The sequence below is a fragment of the Chrysemys picta genome, chromosome 16 (genome assembly GCF_011386835.1).
Source record: "Chrysemys picta bellii isolate R12L10 chromosome 16, ASM1138683v2, whole genome shotgun sequence".
Taxonomy (NCBI): domain Eukaryota; kingdom Metazoa; phylum Chordata; order Testudines; family Emydidae; genus Chrysemys; species Chrysemys picta.
In genome coordinates, this window is record NC_088806.1 from 12,727,397 (window position 1) to 12,751,547 (window position 24,151).

The 24,151-nt window shown below is 46.8% G+C and overlaps 2 protein-coding genes across 4 annotated transcripts in view; one reads left to right on the plus strand and one right to left on the minus strand.

The window, feature by feature from the left end:
- The window catches only part of LOC135976036 (nascent polypeptide-associated complex subunit alpha, muscle-specific form-like), a 1,165,876-nt gene that overhangs the window by 75,412 nt on the left and 1,066,313 nt on the right, over positions 1–24,151 (minus strand). The gene's annotated exons all lie outside the window — the stretch shown is intronic.
- The window catches only part of LOC101945171 (zinc finger protein 420-like), a 124,774-nt gene that overhangs the window by 6,439 nt on the left and 94,184 nt on the right, over positions 1–24,151 (plus strand). The window contains exon 2 of one of the 3 annotated variants that reach the window (XM_065569659.1): positions 5,765–5,869. The exons of 1 other annotated variant lie outside the window; for it this stretch is intronic. The gene's annotated coding sequence lies outside the window, so the exon portion shown is untranslated. Of the gene's footprint in view, positions 1–5,739; positions 5,870–24,151 lie in introns of those variants that run through there. One more of the 3 variants, XM_065569660.1, reaches the window with a different exon arrangement.

Consider the following 24,151-nt stretch of genomic DNA (forward strand, 5'->3'; position numbering starts at 1 on the left):
TTACGACTATTAGCCGTCCTATTACAAGTCGGGTCATCGCACGTTAGCAGAGTCTTCCCCGAGCAGCCGATTGTGCAATAGGCCTGAAGACCATCGTCATACGCCGCCCCGTATTTGCTGCCAAGCACCCAGAAAGATGCCGAGGGCTATCAGTCACGCTGCACCGTCGTCTTAAGATGTAAAAAATAGATTTGCTCTGTATTCATTTGCTTCCCCCTCCCTCCGTCAAATCAACGGCCTGCTAAGCCCAGGGTTTTCAGTTTAATCTTTGGGGGGAACATTCTGTGTGACAGTTGTTTGTGTTTCTCCCTGATGCACAGCCACCGTTCTTGATTTTAATTCCCTGTGCCTGTACGCCATGTCGTCACTCAGCCCGCCCTCCCTCCTTCCCCTAGTCCGTCAGATACTACGTTTGCGCCACAGCTCAGAGAGCCGAGAAGCGGTTCGCACCTTTTCTTTGAATTCTGGGTTGAGATTCCAATGCCCGGATGATACAAAACAGTGTCGCGGGCGGTTCTGGGTACATGTCGTCAGGCCCCTCCCCCCTCGTCACAGCAACGCAGACAATAGATTCGCGCCTTTTTACCTGGGTTACCTGTGCAGACAACATACCACGGCAAGCATGGAGCCCGCTCAGCTCAGCTGAGCTCACCGTCACCATATGTCCTCTGGGTGCTGGCAGACGTGGGACTGCACTGCTACACAGCAGCAGCTGCTAACTGCCTTTTGGCGGTAGACGGTGTAGCATGAGTGATAGCCATGGGGCTGGCAGCCGTAGGGCTGCATTGCACCAGCCCCTTGCCAGGCGATGGTATATTATGACTGGTACCCGTCGTCATCGTATTGGTGTGGCTGTCAATCATGGCCACCTGGGCAGACATGCTACTGTTTCGATGATGATGGCTACCAGTCGAAATATACTATTTTCTGCCAATTGCCCAGTATTGTCTGCTAAGCACCCAGAAGAGGCCGAGGGCGATGCTGGGTGCTGGCGGACGTGGGGCTGGCAGACGTGGGGCTGCATTGCTACACAGCAGCAGCCCCTTGCCTTTTGGCAGATGATGGTATTTTATGATTGGTATCCGTCATCGTCATACTGGTATGGCTGTCACTCATGCTGCACCGTCGGCTGCCACCTGAAGATGTAAAAAATAGATTTGTTCTGTATTCATATGCTTCCCCTTCCTCCGTGAAATCAATGGCCTGCTAAGCCCAGGGTTTCCAGTTTAATCTTTGGGGGGACCATTCTGTGTGACAGTTGTTTGTGTTTCTCCCTGTCCCTGTACCTGTACGCCATGTCGTCACTCGGCCCTCCCTCCCTCCCGCCCGCCCTCCCTCCTTCTCCTGGTCCATCAGATACTACTTTCGCGCCTTTTTTCTGACCAGGCGCCATAGCTAGCACTGGGATCATGGAGCCCGCTCAGATCACCGCGGCAATTATGAGCACTATGAACACCACGCGCATTGTCCTGGAGTATATGCAGAGCCAGGACATGCCAAGGCGAAACCCGGACCAGGCGAGGAGGCGATTGCAGCGCGGCGACGAGAGTGATGAGGAAATTGACATGGACATAGACCTCTCACAAGGCACAGGCCCCAGCAATGTGGAAATCATGGTGTCACTGGGGCAGGTTGATGCCGTGGAACGCCGATTCTGGGCCCGGGAAACAAGCACAGACTGGTGGGACCGCATCGTGCTGCAGGTATGGGACGATTCCCAGTGGCTGCGAAACTTTCGCATGCGTAAGGGCACTTTCATGGAACTTTGTGACTTGCTTTCCCCTGCCCTGAAACGCCAGGATACCAAGATGAGAGCAGCCCTCACAGTTGAGAAGCGAGTGGCGATAGCCCTGTGGAAGCTTGCAACGCCAGACAGCTACTGGTCAGTCAGGAATCAATTTGGAGTGGGCAAATCTACGGTGGGGGCTGCTGTGATCCAATTTGCCAGGGCAATGAAAGACCTGGTGATAGCAAGGGTAGTGACTCTGGGCAACGTGCAGTCAATAGTGGATGGTTTTGCTGAAATGGGATTCCCAAACTGTGGCGGGGCCATAGACGGAACCCATATCCCTATCTTGTCACCGGAGCACCAAGCCACCGACTACGTAAACCGCAAGGGGTACTTTTCAATGCTGCTGCAAGCCCTGGTGGATCACAAGGGACGTTTCACCAACATCAACGTGGGATGGCCGGGAAAGGTACATGATGCTCGCGTCTTCAGGAACTCTGCTCTGTTTCGAAAGCTGGAGGAAGGGACTTTCTTCCCGGACCAGAAAGTGACCATTGGGGATGTTGAAAGGCCTATCGTGATCCTTGGGGACCCAGCCTACCCCTTAATGCCATGGCTCATGAAGCCGTACACAGGCAGCCTGGACAGGAGTCAGGACCTGTTCAACTACAGGCTGAGCAAGTGCCGAATGGTGGTGGAATGTGCATTTGGACGTTTAAAAGCGCGCTGGCGCAGCTTACTGACTCGCTCAGACCTCAGCGAAAAGAATATCCCCATTGTTATTGCTACTTGCTGTGCGCTCCACAATATCTGTGAGAGTAAGGGGGAGACCTTTATGGCGGGGTGGGAGGTTGAGGCAACTCGCCTGGCCGCTGATTACGCGCAGCCAGACACCAGGGCGGTTAGAGGAGCACAGCAGGGCGCGGTGCGCATCAGAGAAGCTTTGAAAACGAGTTTTGTGACTGGCCAGGCTACTGTGTGAAACTTCTGTTTGTTTCTCCTTGATGAACCCTCCAAACCCCCCCCCCCCGACCCGGTTCACTCTACTTCCCTGTAAACCAACCACCCCACCCTACCCTCCCCTCCCGCTTGCAGAGGCAATAAAGTCATTTTTTTTTAACATTCATGCATTCTTTATTAGTTCCTTACAGAGGTAGGGGGATAATTGCCAAGGTAGCCTGGGATGGGTGGGGGAGGAGGGATGGAAAAGGACACACTGCATTTTAAAACTTTAAGTCTTATTGAAGGCCAGCCTTCTGATTCTTGGGCGATCATCTGGGGTGGAGTGACTGGGTGGACGGAGGCCCCCCCACCGTGTTCTTGGGCGTCTGGGTGAGGAGGCTATGGAACTTGGGGAGGAGGGCTGTTGGTTACACAGGGGCTGTAGCGGCGGTCTCTGCTCCTGCTGCCTTTCCTGCAACTCAACCATACGCTCGAGCATATCAGTTTGATGCTCCAGCAGACGGAGCATTGACTCTTGCCGTCTGTCTGCAAGCTGACGCCACCTATCGTCTTCAGCCCGCCACTTGCTCTGTTCTTCCCGCGATTCAGCCCGCCACCTCTCCTCTCGTTCATATTGGGCTTTTCTCATCTCCGACATTGACTGCCTCCACGCATTCTGCTGTGCTCTATCAGCCTGGGCGGACAACTGCAGCTCCGTGAACATCTCGTCCCTCGTCCTACGTTTTCTCTTTCTAATGTTCACGAGCCTCTGCGAAGGAGAAACATTTGCAGCTGGCGGAGGAGAAGGGAGAGGTGGTTAAAAAAGACACATTTTAGAGAACAATGGGTACACTCTTTCATTACAAGGTCGCATATTTCGGCTTGCAGGCAGCCATCGTAGGCCACAGTGTTTTGGCTTTTTTAACCTTCTTAACATGTGGGAAAGGTTGCAAACAGCAGCGCATTTCCCATATCAAGGATGAATTGGGTTGTCCATTTAAAATGGGGTTTCAATGTAAAAGGAGGGGGCTGCGGTTTCCCGGTTAACATGCGGCACAAACACAAGTAAACCCCCCCCCACACACACACACGATTCTCTGGGATGATCACTTCACCCCTCCCCCCACCGCATGGTTAACAGCGGGGAACATTTCTGGTCAGAAGAGCAGGAACGGGCGCCTCTGAATGTCCCCTTAATAAAATCACCCCATTTCAACCAGGAGAGCTTTCTGGAGATGTCCCTGGAGGATTTCCGCTCCATCCCCATACACGTTAACAGACTTTTCCAGTAGATGTACTGGCCGCGATTGCCAGGGCAAAGTAATCATTAAACACGCTTGCTTTTTTTTGGTAATGTTTACAAATAGTTACAAAGTTACACTCACCAGAGGTCTCCTGTGTGCCCTGAGGGTCTTGGGTGAGTTCGGGGGTTACTGGTTCCAGGTCCAGGGTCACAAACATATCCTGGCTGTTGGGGAAACCGGTTTCTCCGCTTCCTTGCTGCTGTGAGCTACCTACAGTACCTCCATCGTCATCTTCCTCGTTCCCCAAACCGTCTTCCCTGTGTGTTTCTCCAGTGAGAGAGTCATAACACACGGTTGGGGTAGTGGTGGCTGCACCCCCTAGGATCGCATGCAGCTCCGCGTAGTAGCGGCAAGTTTGCGGCTCTGCCCCGGACCTTCCGTTTGCTTCTCTGGCTTTGTGGTAAGCTTGCCGTAGCTCCTTAATTTTCACGCGGCACTGCTGTGTGTCCCTGTTATGGCCTCGGTCCTTCATGGCCTTGGAGATCTTTTCTAATACTTTTCCATTTCTTTTACTGCTACGGAGTTCAGCTATCACTGCTTCATCTCCCCATATGGCGAGCAGATCTCGTACCTCCCGTTCGGTCCATGCTGGAGCTCTTTTGCGATCCTGGGAGGACTCCATCACGGTTACCTGTGCTGATGAGCTCTGCGGGGTCACCTGTGCTCTCCACGCTGGGCAAACAGGAAATGAAATTCAAACCTTCGCGGGTCTTTTCCTGTCTACCTGGTCAGTGCATCTGAGTTGAGAGTGCTGTCCAGAGCGGTCACAATGAAGCACTGTGGGATAGCTCCCGGAGGCCAATAACGTCGAATTCCGTCCACACTACCCCAATTCCGACCCGCAAAGACCGGTTTTATCGCTAATCCCCTCGTCAGAGGTGGTGTAAAGAAACCGGTTTAAAGGACCCTTTAAGTCGAAAGAAAGGGCTTCGTTGTGTGGACGTGTCCAGGCTTAATTCGGTTTAACGCTGCTAAAGTCGACCTAAACCCGTAGTGTAGACCAGGCCAAAGGGTGACTGGACTATAAAAGTGAGGGACAAACACCCCAAGGCACTTCTTAGGTCAAAGTGGAGGGGGGGGGAGAAGACAAAGGAACCAGCCCTTTGACATTGGTGGAGATCCTGACCTGATAATTTGGTCAACCCTGGGAACACATCCTAAGGATTTTACCTTGAACGAAGTTGTGCTTGTTAAGTTTTAGAAAACATTTTATCTTTATTTCTCTTGTAACCATTTCTGACTTTTAATACTTTATGCTTGTACTCACTTCAAATCTCTCTCTTTGTAGTGAAATACACTTGTTTTATTTGTAATCAAAACGAATCCAGTGTTGTGTTTGCTAACTCCAGTTAAAGTAGCAAATTCTTGAATATTGGTCCCTTGAGGGGCAACAGACCTCTCATATGTGAACTGTCCAGGAGAGGGCTGGTCAGTGCAGAACACATGTTTCGGGAGAAATTTGGGCCGGGGAGTGTGTTTGGGCCACCCTGCACGTCGTAACCCAGGCTGGTGGAGGCCAGAGTGGGACTGGAATGTTGCTGACAGGCTGCTGGGCCAGGGCTGTAGCCTTACACAAACACTCAGGGTGTGACCTGCACGCTGGTAGGCTGTTTCTCAGCGGCTCAGGTTAGCAGCTACAACAGCAAAACATTGTGAGGAACCCAGGATTACAGGGCAGGTGGTGACACAACCTTTCGGGGCTCTGGATTGCACCCCCAGAATGTGACACAAGTATGCCACAAATTCAGTTGATCTCACTCGTTTTCTGTCACTTGTGCACGGTTTCCAGTTTCCAAACCTGATGTGATCTCCTGGCTGGAACGAGGGGAGGAGCCATGGGTCCCAGACCTCCAGGACTCTGAGGAAAGAGAGACCCTGAGAGATACCTGCACAGGTGAGGAATCAGTTGAACCAACTCAAAATCTGTCCCTGAATTAGGGAAATATTTGGGATTCCTACTAAGCCCTTGTGAGCTCTCTGAGTTCAGGATTGTTCTCAGGAGGTGTGGCATCCTCATGGCAGACTTCACTTACGGCTTCCTACCTGTCCTGACTGACAGTAGCTCCCTCCCCACTCTGCTTTCTCCCTGAGTGTTTGGTTGAGATTTAGACCCAGAATTGATCCCCTCGTCTCTCTCCTCTGGGGAAAGGTTTGGGGGAGATTCAGCTCTTTCTTTGTTTGATCTCTCCATCACTCACTTTCGTTTGTTCCCCCCTTTCTTCCATTCCCCTCTCTGAGGTTCCCCTTTTCTCTGGAAAAGGGAGTGACCTGTTTCCGGTTTCTCTCCCTATCCTAGTAGGTGATGGGATGGTGAATGAGGTGGAAAATCCTCAACAAGACGATGCTGAGCAAGTAGAAGCACATGGGACGTTCTCAGAAAGATCCAAAGGGAAAGTTTCCTGGAGTTGTGCACAGACAAACTACCGTGAGAGTCAGAACAGACCAGGGAAAAAGTTCAGTAGAGGCTCAGACCTTATTCGACATGAGAGAATCAACACAGGAGGAACACCCTTCATCATCCATCACAGAATCCACACTGGAGAGAGACCAGACGCATGCCCCGAGTGTGGGAAAAGCTTCAATCGGAGATCAAAGCTTATCATACATCACAGAATTCACACGGGAGAGAAACCCTACACATGTCCTGAGTGTGGGAAAAGCTTCAATCGGAGATCAAACCTTATCAGACATCTGAGAATCCACACAGGGGAGAAACCCTACACGTGCTCTGAGTGCGGGAAAAGCTTCAGTCGGAGGTCAGAGCTTATGTTACATAGGAGAATCCACACAGGAGAAAGACCCTACACTTGCTGTGAGTGTGGGAAAAGCTTCCATCGGCACTCAAGCCTTGCCTCACATCACAGAATCCACACAGGGGAGACACCCTATAGCTGCTCTGAGTGTGGGAAAAGCTTCTATCAGAGATCAACCCTTGCCGTACATCTCAAAATCCACACAGGGGAGAAACCCTACAGCTGCCCTGAGTGTGGGAAAAGCTTCCGTCAGAGCTCAGACCTTATCAGACATAGGAGAATCCACACAGGAGAAAGACCCTACACTTGCTGTAAGTGTGGGAAAAGCTTCAATCGGTACTCAATCCTTGCCGCACATCACAGAATCCACACAGAGGAGACAGCCTATAGCTGCTCTGAGTGTGGGAAAAGCTTCAGTCGGAGCTCAGAGCTTGTCCCACATCAAAAAATACACACAGGAGTGTAGACCTAGTCGTGCCCTGAGTGTGGGAAAGGCTTCAGTCATAGTTCACGGATTATCACACATCAGAGAATCCACACAGGAGAATAACACTATACTTGTATTCAGTAGGGCTGCCCAAAGATTTTTTTTTTTTTTTTGGTGGGTTTTGTTTTGTTTTGTTTTGTTTTGTTTTTGTAACACATTGGCTAACTCCCACATATTGGTCTTTAAGGTTGATTGCACCATTTCCTTTACTGCAGTCTCTCAGCTCCCCTCGGATGAGTTGCCACCTTCTGTCTTTTGCAGCTCACCTTACTTTGGGGTGAATCCTGCGATCCTTTCTATCAACTCCTTTGTCTTATGAGTTATGGGAGTGTGTGTCCCTCTTGACAGAAATGTCCATCAGTCCGAATTGGGAGAGAGAGGGTTGACCTCATCTAGCTACAGTGAGATAAAAACTTGTCTCCACCAGAACTGTACTTTGAGTTAGGCCATGTCTACACCATCACTTATGTCGGCAAAACTTATGTCGCTCAGGGGTGTGAAAAAAACACACACACCCCGAGTAACGTAAGTTTTGCCGGCATAATTGGCAGTGTGCACAGCGCTATGTCGGTGGGAGAGCTTCTCCTGCCGACATAGCTACCGCTGCTCGTTGTGGGTAGTTTAATTATGTTGACAGGAGAGCTCTCTCCCTCCAGCACAGAGCGACTTCACAAGAGATTTAACACCAGCGCGGCTGCATCACTATAGCTGGGCCGCTGTAAGGTCTCTAATGTAGACATGGCCTAAATTGCTCAAATCAGCTATCTGGGTGTAAAAACACAACTATCTTTTCAGGGTAGACATAACCCAGGTGCACTGGTGTGGTTAGCTTTCCCCTTGTGCTGACCTGATCTCCATCACTCTTCCTAGTCTGGATAAACCCTGAGCATCACATTGCAAAGTGAATGTTAGTCATCAGATTTCCTGGTTGGGACGAGACTCTCATTCCCACTTGTTCTGACATTGTTTGTGGTTGTGCTGAATAGCTGGTAGTTTTTCTACCAGTTTTCTGATTTAGAATATAGTGAGATTCAACAAAAAGGCAGGAGGAAAGGTAGAAAAAAAGGATCATTTCAGCGTCTGTGATATCCAGAGGAGATGGTGTGAGTCCGAGGGATTCCTTTCCAATCACCATCATGAATCTCCCGCCACTCCAACAGCATTGGCTTCTGAGTGAGCCACAATAGCGTCTCCTCCCCATGTTCTATCCCTCCAGCTCCCAAAGTGTCACATGAAGCAGTGTTCTCAGCTCTCTGTGCTTAGGTATCAGGCTTTGATCCTAAATCAGACTCGTTGGGGCTGGAAATGAGTGTCACAGGCCTAAAGGGGGAATTTGAGAGGATCCCAAACAGATTAACCTTTCTGTGCTTTAATCCCTGTTTCTGTCTATTGGCAAAATTGGTTTTAGGATTTTTCCAGCTGAGCTGGGATTGTTTCCAGATGGGAAGGTTGGCTGATTTCCCCCAATATGATGATGGTAAAACCTTTGTAACTAACATGACTGAATTGTAATGAGGAGGTGCTGAGTGAAGAAGGTTTGAATGGACCAGAGGACAGCGCAATCAGAAAATCTGTTCTAATTTGGCATCATCATATCATTGTATGATACTGAAACTGTCTTATTCGCTTGCGTGCTGTGGGTTTTTCTCTCTTTCCTGAGGGAATTTGATAACATAACTGTATATTAGTTTTTTATGATAAGATGAAGTTCAGTTTTTTGGTGGAGTTTGAGACAAATGACCATTTACTAAAACAATAATTTATTTTTGTGCGTGTCTTTTTTCCACGCCTTCGTTATGACATGGAGGAAGTTCAAGAGCATTTCAGTCATCAGGAACAAATACTCAAAGCTATTGGAACAAATACTCAAAGCTACCAGAGAAACAGTAGCATTTTTAAATTGTACATCTAACTAAGTGTAGCGGGGTGGTCACCCTGAAGGGCTTGAAATCAGCCCTGGGAGAGGGCTGAGACTGCGAGAGGGCTGCTGCTAGGAAAGCAGCAAGCCTCAGCTGATTGGGGAAACAGCCACAGCTGTGACCACGCCCCAATCAGGCCACAGCTGGCCTGTATAAAAAGGCCAGTGAGCCAGGCGCTGACAGAGTCTCCCTCTAGCTGAGAAGGGAGATGGACCTAGTTGCCTGAGTCCTAAAGGGTACTGGAGTGAAGCAGGGCTGGGGAAAGGCCAGAGGAGCAGGGGAGTTCCAGGCTGGCAACTCCCCAGGCTGCAGGGCCTGGTCCTAGGCCCATAGAGGTACTGGGTGGCAGAGGAAGGCAGCAGGTCCAAACCCCCTTGCCTGAGATGAGTGGCTTTTACACTGCAGTCTGCCCCAGGGAGCAGGGGCCAGATGGTGACTGACTGGCAGTAGCTCATGACTGAGGCGAGGTGGGGATTAGAGGGTTGGGGGTTTCCCAGAGAGTGGAGACCCATAGAGGCTGGTGGGGGTATTGCTAGGGGGCAGCCCCCAGGTAAAGGGGCACTGGGTCCTGGGAGGGACACGGGGGCCAGCGGCAGCAGGACACCAGCCTGCAGAGGGCGCTCCGACGGCTGGAGAACTAATTCCCTGAGACGACCAGCAGGAGGTGCCGCAGGGGTGAGTCTCGCACGTTTACACTAAGTAATGGAATTGAACACTGTGATCATATAATTTGGATCAATATTATCTCAGATGATTCAAGGACAATATTCCACAGTAAGTGACTTGGAACTACGCAAAATGCCCATGTATTTGGGTCGCAAGGCAGTTATGGCCCAGGCCTACCAGGAGGTTACTTCTGAAGATTTCTCTTTCCTAATCAAGTGCACATTGCGTATTATTTCAGAACACAGTTCCTACCTATGCAGAGATGGAGAAAATGGAAGTGGCATTTTTGCTGAGTTTACACCTTGTAGATGCTGCAAATGTGTATAAAATAAAATCCGTTGTGAGTGTGAAAGAGCTGCAGCAGTAGATCTATTTTTAATAGATACCCCACCTTTGGTAACTTACATGGCTTGTGAACCAGGCCCATATCTGTGCCACCAGATTAAATAAATAAACTGGGCATGCTTGTTTGGGGAAGTGATTCCTCACTCTGACTACTGAGATTTTCTGTCATGTGGTAAAGGATTGTACTCCAGAGAAGTAAAGTTACCCTGACCATGGCCAGAATTAGACTAGAGCTCAAGTAGAAATAATAGTCACCCAGTGGTTGATTTTTACCCCAGAGATGGAAACTAGGGTAACTTTAGGCTCAGGTAAACTATTTATGTTTAGAACACTACCTCCTGGTTCAGTGGCAGTGATTATGGTTCAAACGATGCTGTGGTTAGATATGGGGGAGTTGTCCTTTACCATTTGGATCCAAAGTTTTATGAGCTAAAGAAAGAAATGGTTGATGCCTTCAGAGGACAGTCCTTCCCTATGGATCCCAGTCTGGCTGTCTTGTTGGAGAAGAAGCAGTTCCATGTTGTCTAGCCGAGATAGCTAAGCCTCTGACTGCCAGATGCTAGGAATGAATGACACGGGATGGATCACTCGCTAATTGACCTGTTCATTCCCCCTGAAGCATCAGGCATTGGCCACTGTCAGAAGCCAGGATACTGGGCTAGATGAACCATTGGTCTAACCCAGGGGTGTCAAACTCAATTGCACAGGGGGCCAAAACTCAAAACTCGCGGGCCGAACAGTATAACCATTTATTTAACAGACTAAATATTTATGTTTTTTAACCATTAATATGAACCAAAATACAGGATATCATTCCAAAATAAATACATTTCAACTTAAAATATTTTGCTCTTCATAAAAAAATATCCTGTCAATACAATACATTCAAAATCTGTACATGCTGGAATATTAAAAAATCTGAAAATATAAATAAAAAATTTAATTTAAAGCAAAAGTATAATCATAACAAATCATAACATTCCATTTTCTTGTCCTATTTAGTCAGAGCCTGATACTTGGAGTCTTTTCTTTGCAACAAGTTCGTTTATGTTTGGGGTTAGGTTCTGTGTTGTGAAGATTCTCAGGATCGATTGCAGGTGTTCATCAGTGAGGCGACTCCTGTGTGACGTTTTGTTAATTTTCATCACAGAGAACAGCTGCTCGCACAGATATGTGCTGCCAAACATGGACAGGATTCGAGCCGCATGTTGGCGGAGCTGCGGCATCGCTTCAGGAATGAAGCGAGTGAACTGTGCTGGCCCCGCAGTGTCGTACTTTGCCTTCAGTGTCCCGTTACATTGCAGTTCTATCAGCTCCATCTGCATTTCTACAGGTGCGGTTTCCACATCGACTGCAAATGGGTTGCGAAGCAGCTCGAAGTTACTTTTCTGTGCCTCAAAGTCACTGAAGCGCCGTGCGAACTCAGTGCGCAGCGCGCTGAGTTTTTCAGCAAAGGTGGCATTTGGGAAAACTGTGGCACTTTCTTGGTTCCGTATTACTTGGCAACAGGGAAAGTGAGACAAGTTGCATTGGTGCATTTGTGTCTCCCATAAGCGCAGCTTCACTTGAAATGCCTTCACTGCATCATGCATATCGGTTATTATGTGCTCCCGTCCCTGGAGTTGAAGGTTTAAAGCGCTAAGATGCGACGTTATGTCAGCCAGGAACGCCAACTCACATTTCCACTTTTCATCCCGCAGAACTGTGCAGTCTTTCCCCTTACTGTCCATGAACTGGCAGATTTCCTCTCGCAGCTCAAAGTGTCTTTTGAGAACTTTTCCCCGACTTAGCCACCGGACCTCCGTATGATATGGCATATCGCCAAACTCGCTATCTATTTCCCGCAGAAAAGACTGGAATTGGCGGTGATTTAAACCGTGGGCTCTGATAAAGTTGACGGTTTGTGTTACAGTGTTCATCACATGATCCATTTTTAGGACTTTAGCACTCAGCGATTCCTGGTGTATGATGCAGTGATACACTGTCAACTCACCGGCACAGTTCTCCTCCCGCATCTTTGAGCGCATCCTTCCCACCAGTCCATTTTTTTCACCACACATAGCAGGTGCGCCATCTGTTGTAAGTCCAACGAGTTTTTCCCACGGCAGTTTCATGTCGGTTACACTTTGAAATACATTTCCAAAGATGTCTTCTCCTTTCGTTGTCCCGTGCATCGATTTAATGTCCAGTATTTCCTCTGTTACGCACAAATTGGAATCCACACCACGGATAAATATCGCCAGCTGTGCAGTGTCAGTCGCATCAGTAGTTTCATCCACGGCAAGGGAGTATGCAACAAAATCTTTTGCTCTTTCAATCAACTGTGTTTTCAAATCAGTCGCCATCTCACAAACCCGATTAGCAACAGTGTTTCTGCTGAGGCTTACATTTGCAAATGCTCGCGTTTTATCTGGACAAAGGACGTCGCACACTTTCATCATACAATTCTTTACGAATTCCCCCTCGGTAAACGGCCGTCCTGATTTGGCGATCTCTTCGGCCACAATGAAACTTGCTTTCACAGCAGCTTCACTTTGTGATTTTGCTTTGGTGAAAAACGTCTGCTGGGATGTCAAATTCTTCTTCAACTCCTCTACCTTTTGTAGCTTCTGTCCTGCGCTCAGGTTTTTGAATTTGTTCTCATGTTTCGTCTCGTAGTGCCGTCTTAGGTTATACTCCTTCATTACAGCGATATTACTCCCGCAAAGGAGACACACTGGTTTACCTGCAATTTCAGTAAACATATACTCATTCTCCCACCGGCTTTGAAAGCCTCGGTTTTCAGAATCAATTTTTCTCTTGGCCATTGTTGGGGTCTAGCTTTGATTTGAGATTAGCGTTGTATACATCAACAGACCGCGAACTTGAACCGCGGCTTGCCGTTGGCGGCAATTGCACTGCATCATGGGATTTGTAGTGTGTGTTATTGGGGCGTCATATCACAGGGCCATTAAAAACAGATATATAAAACGATTTCGCGGGCCGGATATAATTGTATGGCGGGCCGGATGTGGCCCGCGGGCCTTGAGTTTGACACATGTGGCCTAGACCAATCTACACGGGAGGTCCACTTCCTAGACACCACGGTACAAATAAGTGACGGTCATGTTAACACCATGAAAACCCACTGACCGCTATGCTTACCTTCATGCCTCCAGCTTCCATCTGACACACCATACGATCCATCATCTAAAGCCAAGCGCTGAGGTACAACCGCATTTGCTTCAATTTCTCAGACAGAGACCAACACCTACAAGATCTTCACCAAGCATTCTCAAAACTATGATACCCACACGAGGAAATAAGGAAACAAATCAACAGAGCCAGACATGTACCCAGAAGACTCCTGCTGCAAGCCAAGCCAAGAAAGAAACCAACAGAACTCCACTGGCCATCCCCTACAGTCCTCAGCTTAAACCTCTCCAACGTATTATCAGTGATCTACAACCCATCCTGGACAACGATCCCTCACTTTCACAGGCCTTGGGAGGCAGGCCAGTCCTCGCCCACAGAAAACCCGCCAACCTTAAGCATATTCTCACCAGCAACCACACACCACACCATAGTAACTCTAACTCAGGAACCAATCCATGCAACAAACCTTGGTGCCAACTCTGCCCACATATTTACACCAGCGACACTATCACAGGACCTAACCAGATCAGCCACAACATCACTGGTTCATTCACCTGCACATCCACCAATGTAATATATGCCAGCAATGCCCCTCTGCTATGTACATCGGCCAAACTGGACAATTCCTATGTAAAAGGATAAATGGACACAAGTCAGATATTAGGAATGGCAATATACAAAAACCTGTAGGCGAACACATCAACCTCCCTGGCCACACAATAGCAGATTTAAAGGTAGCCATCCTGCAGCAAAAAAACTTCAAGACCAGACTTCAAAGAGAAACTGCTGAACTTCAGTTCATTTGCAAATTTGACACCATCAGCTCAGGATTAAACAAAGACTGTGAATGGCTAGCCAACTACAAAAGCAGTTTCTCCTCCCTTGGTGTTCACATCTCAACTGCTAGAAGAGGGCCTCATCCTCCCTGATTGAACTAACGTTGTTATCTCTAGACTGATTCTTGCCTGCATATTTATACCTGCCTCTGGAAATTTCCACTACATGCGTCTAGCGAAGTGGGTATTCATCCACGTAAGGTTATGCTCCAATACATCTGCTAGTCTATAAGGTGCCACAGGACTCTTTGTTGTGTTTTACAAATCCAGACGAACACGGCTACCCCTCTGATACTAATCATGGAAAGTTTAGTTGATGTAATTTACCCTCTTTGCATTAAGGAGTTCTAAAGTAAAACCTCACTCAAAAGGTGTTGGTGTATGGTAGTATGTAGGAGAAATAGTGCATATCAAAATAAAGACCTAGTATAGACTTTAATTATTTCTATTTAAATTGGAATTTTTTGATAAGCTTTTAACGTAATGTTTCTGTGCAGGAAAAAATTATATAAGGAGACATGTTGTGTAACCTTTTACCCAGTTATACTGTAACAGCCGCTGTGTTCCCGGGTTCTCTTGTTTGCAAACCAAAGATGATGTCCCATCCGTCAGGAGGTGTCTTAATTTAAAATAGTGATGTGTACAAGATAGCAGCTTTTGTGTTTAAGTTTTGTTTTATTTTGTCTTTTCATGGGTGCCAAGGCCCTTTTCAGTTTGAGGAGGCCAGCTATTAGAGCACGTCCATTTAACCCTCAGACTAGGCTGTGGAAACCTCTTCAGAACTTTTGTTTTTCATTTTTGATATCTTTGGGGTCCTCACATCCATGCTGCATGTGGTTTGCTACAATGAATACTTTAAGAAAACTCCTAGGTGAAGTGAGACTTTACCAAAGGGACTTTGGCCCATAGTGTTCCTCGTTTCAACTGGCTCAGGACACATTGTCTGTTTCCAAGGAGTTTTCACACCTGATTTGCCTGGAGACCTCAGGGAATCACTGTAAAGTGGGGTAAGCAGGAATCATCAATTGTAAAGATCAAGATAAAGGTGGAAGTCCTTCACCTTTGAGGTCAACGATCTGGCTAACAGAGACTGATGTACCATGACCCCAAGACTGATCCCCTCTGGGGAAGGAAGTCACATCATCAACTGGCTATGACAGCCTTGACCAGTCTGCCTGTACCTTAAAAAAAAAAAGCAAGCACACTAGCTTGGCGTTCTGGTCCAGCTATGCCATTGCCTGGTTCCTTCACTGCAGCTACATCTCCACTTCTTGGACATTCTGGTAAAGTACTTTGCCTTTTTCTATTTTTTGTCTTTTGTTTTTATTTGCTGGAAGACATTCCAGCCTTTCTATGACATTAGAGTGTAACAGTGTGGCTCAGTCCGTACGTTCTTCTATGAGCACCAGCAAAATCCACATGGGGAAGATGCTACAAAGATAGTTCCCCAAATCTAAATAGCCCTAAGACTGCCCTCTGAAATCACGGAATGTTCCTTAGCTGCGAAAGCGTCAGAAAAAGCGAAGCTGTCAGATATGAATTGTTCAGTGAGAGCTGTTTAAACCTCCACTTATTAAAGTCTCAGCCAGGTCTGTGAGGGGTGGGGGGAGAGAGAAAGAGTGAGAAGAAGGATTAGCCACATAATACGAAAGCTAAGGAGGAAGCTTTACATGGCTTTGAGGTGGCGGCTTAGATGTAAGCACTCATTTGGTTTCGGTATTGAAATATTCAATTGGCTAAGTCTGGACTGGACTGCCTGGGTGATGTTCTCTGGTTGGGTAGGATAAATAAATGCACAATCACCTTGTGACAATGCGGTTCTGGCGGAACCCAACTGAGAGTGCCAACTCAGGACAAATTGCTCAAATAGGGCAGTTACAACCCAAGGCTGGGGTTTTTCCACCTCTAAGGCAAACCAAACCAGCCAGACTAAGACTTCGGTCTCCCCCACTGGCTAACCGCAAGTCTCACAAGCAATCTCCTTAGACACTCCAGTTTCCCAGTATTACCACCAGTGCCACACGTTATGGGGACAAATAGTTATAAAAACCAATACCCCCGTAAAAGAAAAAGGTTCTCCTGATCCCAAAGGACCAAGCCCCAGACCCAGGTCAATGTACAAGTCAGACCTTACCCACAAATCACGCTATTGCCAATCCTTTAGAATCTAAAATCTAAAGGTTTATTCATAAAAGGAAAAAGATAGAGATGAGAGTTAGAATTGGTTAAATGGAATCAATTACATACAGTAATGGCAAAGTTCTTGGTTCAGGCTTGCAGCAGCGATGGAATAAACTGCAGGTTCAAATCAAGTCTCTGGAATACATCCCCAGCTGGGATGGGTCCTCAGTCCTTTGTTCACAGCTTCAGCTTGTAGCAAAGTTCCTCCAGAGGTAAGAAGCAGGATTGAAGACAAGATGGAGATCAGGCATCAGCCTTATATAGTCTTTTCCAGGTGTAAGAACACCTCTTTGTTCTTAAATTACAGCAACATGGAGTCTGGAGTCACATGGGCCAGTCCCTGCATACTTTGCTGAGGTACAAGGCGTATCTGCCTTCTCTCAATGGGTCCATTGTATAGCTGATGGTCCTTAATGGGCCATCAAGCAGGCTAGGCAGAGCTAATCTCAGCTTGTCTGGGATGTCACCCAGAAGCATAGCATAAGTTTGCCATACAGACAGTATAGAGCCAATATTCATAACTTCGACTACAAAACTGATACACACATATAGACAGCATAATCATAACCAGTGAACCATAACCTTGCCTTAGACACCCCATTTGACCCCCTTTATACAAGATTTGGGTGCCACTACAGGACTTTGGTTGCAACAATGATCTATATGGTCCCAGTTTATGTCAATAACGTCACACCCCCAACGCAAAATTGATGCAGGAAGGGATGACACAAACATCACTGACTGCATCCCAAGAGCTCCCCATCCTGGGTTCTGTCCCACTACAGCTAGTATTGGGTTAGAAGCCATACCAGTGCATAACAGAAATGGTTTATCAAAATCATGTTCAACCACATGATTGAACCTCTTTACAAACTCAAGGTAACACTTAGTTAGAACAATAGTGAATTGGATCTGCTCTGGCAGCATGGTTCCTGTATGTGTCATGTGATCTTGCCAAGAGCTAAAGAAAACTGCTACTTTATCCATACAAGCTCGGGCCAATGTTTGGAACCCAATTAACATCGAATAAATGCAGATATTAATGTTCTTCATAGTCCAGGAATCTTGGCATTTAGCCATGAAAGCAATATGGTAGTGTGCCTCAGTCTTCCTTTTCATACAGCACATTAGGTCTGGACTGTCCTTTCCCCTGTGAAAAGTTCCCATATTGTTTATATGCATTGCCTGTGAAACCCCAGTGTAACAAGGCCTTTTAACATAACGTGTGTTTTCATGTATTCCTTTTAACATGTTCAAGGAATTCTCCAAAAGATTAGGCACATTGTATATTTTTACAGTTTGTGGCAATAGCAACACATTAATTACAAAATCTAGCAATAACAACAAGTTCATTGCAAGTGTCCATCTACAGTCATGTTTGTCATGCCACCCCTTTGGCTCAATACCATTGGAGTTTGGGCATTTTAGGGTTAACCTGCGGCTTCCCTTTGCAAAATTCAGTTTTCTCTTTCCTCCTTGTCCTGCAGGATCAAACCCTGATTTCTCTTGCTTAACAGAATTCACTGGCTGATGGGGTGGGCCCTCTTTGCTAACAGCTATTAGCAAGTCCTTCCTTTCCCAGCCAGGCAAGTAATTTGCACTACCCCAGACCAGAGCCAGTCCACCAGTTTTCATATTCGTAACTGCTATCATCTCCAAGGCTGGACTCTGTCTTAAAGAGATACCACACAAATCCAAAGAGTCTGCGGGTGAGAGTTTGCTTCCTCTCCCCCGCATCCTCAAGCATTTAGCCATAAAACTGCTCTGCTCTGACACATCAGTAACCAAATCTGTCCTCAAACCCTGAAGCACAAACTGCTCATTTAAAGAATCAGAAAGGAGACATTCCTGTTCCAACACCATTGCCTCCCCAACAAGTTGGCCCCACACAGCCACTTGGTTATAGGGATGCCTCAATTCCTTAACAACTTTTACTTCCTCTGAGACCTTCTCAAAGCTACCCACACTGGATCTTTTACAAGGAAAGTTAGTGGATCCCTTCACAACAGACAATTTTTGGCTGCTAGGAACTGAAACTTCCTTGATTAAATCACTCTCACACCCTTCAATTGCAGGGAACTGCTTGCACCGAGTACCATGAGGATTCCTTTCTCCAGGAGCTTTTCTAAGCAGCAATTCACCCCTCACAGAAATTCTGCCCTTACCCTCTTCACCTAGGGCTTGCTCTAAAGGCACACTTTCCTGAGCAACAACAGACTCTGTCTGGGTCTTACTTACATTCAGGATCACCTTTGGCCCATCAGGCAGATCTCTACACAATCCCCTTTCAGGCGAACCCATAGACTTCCTAGATAAAAGGTTAGAAATATTTCCCTTCTCTTTGCCACACACAAGCTTAGGAATTTTTTCCTTTTTGCTACAAGTTGTTAAACTGTCGGTAGGTAACACAACCAAATTACCTTTCTGCTCTCCTTGTGCCCTGGCTAGGGTATCACCCTGATCAGACAGAGTTGTTACACCCTTCTCCAACCACACATGAGCAACAGGCAAAATACAAGCACCAGAATTGTTTGGTCTCTGGGATTTTGCTAAGCCACTAACTGGATGCAACCTAGTTACGGGGCCATTCTCCCCAGCAGATGCAAACTTAGGACCATTCCCTTCCTGGGCTTTAGTTGAATCCAGAACCAACTCTGAGACAACTAAATTACTCTCAACCATCACAGGCCGAAAGGCACCTTCTGTCTGCTCCACAGACAAAAAAGAGTTGGAGACGCATTTTCCTTTACTAGACATACAGTTTGGGATTTCATTTCCCTTGTCCCAGCACCCCGGGCTGTTCACAGACAACTGCTTGGAGACTGGGGTAGCTTCCTCCATAGGCAAGTCAATACCCCTGACAGACACAGGCACATTTCCTTCACTGTCACTATTCTTCGCACAGGAAACAGATAAGGTATAGGGACACTCATCTTCCACTCTCCTTGCCTTCCCAAACTGCTGACTAGATAAAGCCATCAGCTCACAAGACTGCCTAGGCTCATCCAAAATCTCCTGGTTCTCCTCTCCCTTCGCTTGATCTAATTCCAGATTTACTTCTGAGACATTAGATAGACATTCAGAAACTTCATTCACAGCCGAACAGCTACTTTCCAAAGACAAACTTTTGGAGAAACCCTCCATAGGCACAACCTTAGGATCAATCCTCTCTTGTGCCTGGTTTGTATTAACTTGACTGACCATAGCTTTAATATCATTTCCAATCATAATATCCTTAGGGATTATGTCTTTTACTCCCACAACCATGGTGCCCTCCAATCCCTTCCATTTCAGGTGGATTTTAGCCAAAGGCACCCTGACAAAATACTTAGATAAGGCTACAACAGTTACATCTTCACCTGGCAAATAATCTTCCTTCCTGACAAGACTTGCTTTAACCAGAGTAATATCTGCTGCGGTGTCCCTCCATGCCATACACCTCACTCCATTCACTTCTGCACTGCTAATAAACTCTGCATTATTTCCCCCATATTTAGCTTTAATGTGAGTTTTAAGGTCAAATCCTTCAGAGACAACAGAAACAGCATTTGCACACAGGGCACCAATGCTGGGCTCTGTGTGGCTTGCCTGTGAGTTTACAACAACAGGGTTAGCATTGGCCGTGGCATTTGGGGTTGCTGGTTTTGGGCTGCCCTTCAGTGTCGGGCAGTCTGGTCTCATGTGGCCCAGCATACCACAGCGATAGCATGTAACCTGCTGGGGATGTGAGTTCCTACCCTCCGGGCCCCCTTGAACTCCTTTAGAAGAGTCAGGTTTATTTTTAAATCCTTCCCTCCTCTTGAACTGGGGAGAATGGTGATCAGTTTTCCCCGGGGTTTTACACCCTTCTCGAGCCCTGTTTTGGGTATGGGCATCCGCAATCTCTGCCGCCCGTAGGACTGACTCAGGGTCCCTGTCACACACAGCTGCTCTCACATTGTCAGGCACAATGTCTAAGAACTGTTCCAAAGTTATTAAATCCAGCAGTTTTTCAAAACTCCCATGAACCTTGGCTCCCATAACCCACTTTTTAACAAAACCCATCAACTTATGAGCACATTCTACAAAAGTACAATCCTTAGGCATTTTAAACTCTCTAAACTTAACTCTGTAAGATTCAGGAGTAACCTTGAATTGCCTTAACACAGAATCCTTAAACCGCTCATAATTTAATGCTTCTTGTTCCCCCAAGTCATTAAACACCTCCCTGGCTTTTCCAGTCAGTCTGGTTAGCAGGACAGGCATTCGCTGACCCTCAGGGATCTGGTACAGATTGCAGAGGCGTTCAAAGGTAGACAAAAACTCCTCTATATCCTCAGTATCATTGTAAATGGGACACATCCTTTCCCAGTTTTTCTCATGGTGGGGGGGAAGTGGAGTACCAGGTGGGGATGACTTTCTCCGCTCTTCCATTACTTGGAGCTGAAGTCTGGCCGTCTCCTGTTCCATCCTGTGAGTCTCCTGTTCCATCCTGTGAGTCTCCTGCTCAGCAGCGAGCAGCTCTAGACGTCCCTTACGAGCTCTCTCTTCTCTCTCATCAGCCTCCTTCTTTCTTTGATCAGCTTCTTTCTCTCTCTCAGCAGCCTCTTTCTCTCTCTCTCTTTCTAACTCTGCTATTTTTTGCTTCTCCAGCAATCGAAGATCTGCTAGCTTCTGTTCATGCTCAAATTGCAGTTTACTTGTCACCCTTTACATCCTAATTTTTTCTGCATCTTCTGCAGCCTCAGGTAAGGGCTGTGCTCTTGCCCCCTGATCACTGGCTATTAGCAGATTTCTCAATTCTTCCTTTGTAGCTTTCTTTCTAAAGCTTATCCTCTTTTCTGAACACAAATTTTCCAGGGCTTTTTTCCCAAGTCCCTCATATGCTCTTTGCTCAGCCATTGCAGCAGCTCTTTAACCAACAAAACTCTCAATCCCAAAATTCAAATTTGGATAGCGTGGGGTTCTGACCCAAAGCTTAATTGACCTGGTTCTGTGGATCCAAGCACGACTACGCCACTGTGACAATGCGGTTCTGGCGGAACCCAACTGAGAGTGCCAACTCAGGACAAATTGCTCAAATAGGGCAGTTACAACCCAAGGCTGGGGTTTTTCCACCTCTAAGGCAAACCAAACCAGCCAGACTAAGACTTCGGTCTCCCCCACTGGCTAACCGCAAGTCTCACAAGCAATCTCCTTAGACACTCCAGTTTCCCAGTATTACCACCAGTGCCACACGTTATGGGGACAAATAGTTATAAAAACCAATACCCCCGTAAAAGAAAAAGGTTCTCCTGATCCCAAAGGACCAAGCCCCAGACCCAGGTCAATGTACAAGTCAGACCTTACCCACAAATCACGCTATTGCCAATCCTTTAGAATCTAAAATCTAAAGGTTTATTCATAAAAGGAAAAAGATAGAGATGAGAGTTAGAATTGGTTAAATGAAATCAATTACATACAGTAATGGCAAAGTTCTTGGTTCAGGCTTGCAGCAGCGATGGAATAAACTGCAGGTTCAAATCAAGTCTCTGGAATACATCCCCAGCTGGGATGGGTCCTCAGTCCTTTGTTCACAGCTTCAGCTTGTAGCAAAGTTCCTCCAGAGGTAAGAAGCAGGATTGAAGACAAGATGGAGATCAGGCATCAGCCTTATATAGTCTTTTCCAGGTGTAAGAACACCTCTTTGTTCTTAAATTACAGCAACATGGAGTCTGGAGTCACATGGGCCAGTCCCTGCATACTTTGCTGAGGTACAAGGCGTATCTGCCTTCTCTCAATGGGTCCATTGTATAGCTGATGGTCCTTAATGGGCCATCAAGCAGGCTAGGCAGAGCTAATCTCAGCTTGTCTGGGATGTCACCCAGAAGCATAGCATAAGTTTGCCATACAGACAGTATAGAACCAATATTCATAACTTCGACTACAAAACTGATACACACATATAGACAGCATAATCATAACCAGTAAACCATAACCTTGTCCTAGACACCCCATTTGACCCCCTTTATACAAGATTTGGGTGCCACTACAGGACTTTGGTTGCAACAATGATCTATATGGTCCCAGTTTATGTCAATAACGTCACACACCTGTGACCGGGGTCCCAGGGGAGCCACGCTGAGGCCACTCAATTGGGGCAAATGCCAAAGAATGGGGCAGACAGTCACCAAAACTGGTGGATATTCCAAGCCAGCACAAAACAGCTTCCATAATACATCACTGGTTACCCAGAAGCCAACAACACAGTTCCCTTAAAGCAACCCAGCCTTAGGCCTCCACCAGACACCCAAGTCAAATATGATGAGGATCACTGAAAATCTTATTCATCATTTAAGAAAGTTCTACCAGTTCCAAAGGATCGGACACATTACCTCCCAAGTAAATGAATATTTCGGCTCTTACCCAAATACATGCTGACAGCCAATTCTTACTAACTAAACTCAAATTTATTAAAAAATAAAACCGCGAGTAGCGGTTAAAAGATCAGTGTAGATACAGACACGAGTACAGTTCTGAGATCAGTCTCATAGTAGAGATGGGGAGCTTTGGAGTTGCAAAGGGCTTTTAGAATTAGTCCGTAGATTCAATCCAATGTTCATATGCAGGTGGGCCTGGAGATCTCAGTCTTACGACTTAAGCTTCTCCTGCATAAAGCATTAAGCAGATCCAAGATAAAAAGGAACAGGACCCAAGAGACTTTTATACTGTTCCAGGCCTTCTCCTGACAGCTTGGAGTCCTTAGGCGAACAATAGGCAATCATCAAGACTTTGAAGTAGACCTGTTTTCGAAGCATCACCGGTACTTAGCTACATGGATTAACAGAAGGCAATTGCCTGTTTTCCACCATTCACAGGTGATTTGCTATATCTGTCAAAGAGATCAGTACGGTGATATCACGATATTTACAGTTCATTTAAATGTTAAGCTCTCCTTTCGATCTCTGAATTAGCAGAATACAGCATAGACAGGAACTCTAACCTCTAAGAATATATATGTAAACACACACAAAAACACTACCTACCAATATGCCCCTAAAGGTTGAATTTGGGTCATTTATCCTGCAGGATGCTTAACCCTTTCCAGTCATGTGTCACACCACCTCTTTGAATTTCTGTTTTAAGATTTATAAGGGTTGGTTTTCTGTTGTATTAATCTGATGATTTGACAAATGGATGGGTTGATTCCAATGCAATTAATTCATTGATTGACTGATTTGAGCTCAACTTTCTAGTTGTATGGTTTAACCCTTATTTAGTTGAGTTGGGTTTGTACTAGATTAGCCTTCAATGTGTATTCTTGATTGGATTAGTTCATTTTAATAAAGTGTATGAAAGAAATATTGAGTCATATTTCTTTTAATAAGAATCTTGGCTCCTTCACACTCAGCCAGCAGCATCTGGGACCCCAGGACAAGGCATGAGAAGAAGCCAGTGGCTCTGAGCAGGAAAATAGCCACCAAGAAGCTGGTCAGAGCTGCCAGGATCCCCAGAAAGGCCACCATGCCCAGGGCCAGGAATAGCCCTAAGAAAATGGTGGCTGCAGCAGGGACCAAAATGGCAGAGAAAAGCCCCCAAAAGGTCTAAGCTGCCAAGCCCAGAAGGTGGTCAACATCCCACCTAAAACCAAGTCAGGAGAGATCCAGGCTAAAGCCAACCCCAAAGCCAGGGCTAAGCAGGTGGCCCTGAGAAAGAAGTGAAGAGATTTCCATGGGGATAACTCCTGCCCCCCAATGGCTCTTTTAAGAATCCCCATGGACCTCCCAGAGAGAGCCATGTCCCTCAGGCAAACAGCCCCACGGAGAGCAAAGGGAGGTGGTGACAGCAGGGAGTGTGTCTTTTCCTGAGGGGAAGGGCTGTGCTTTGTGAAACACC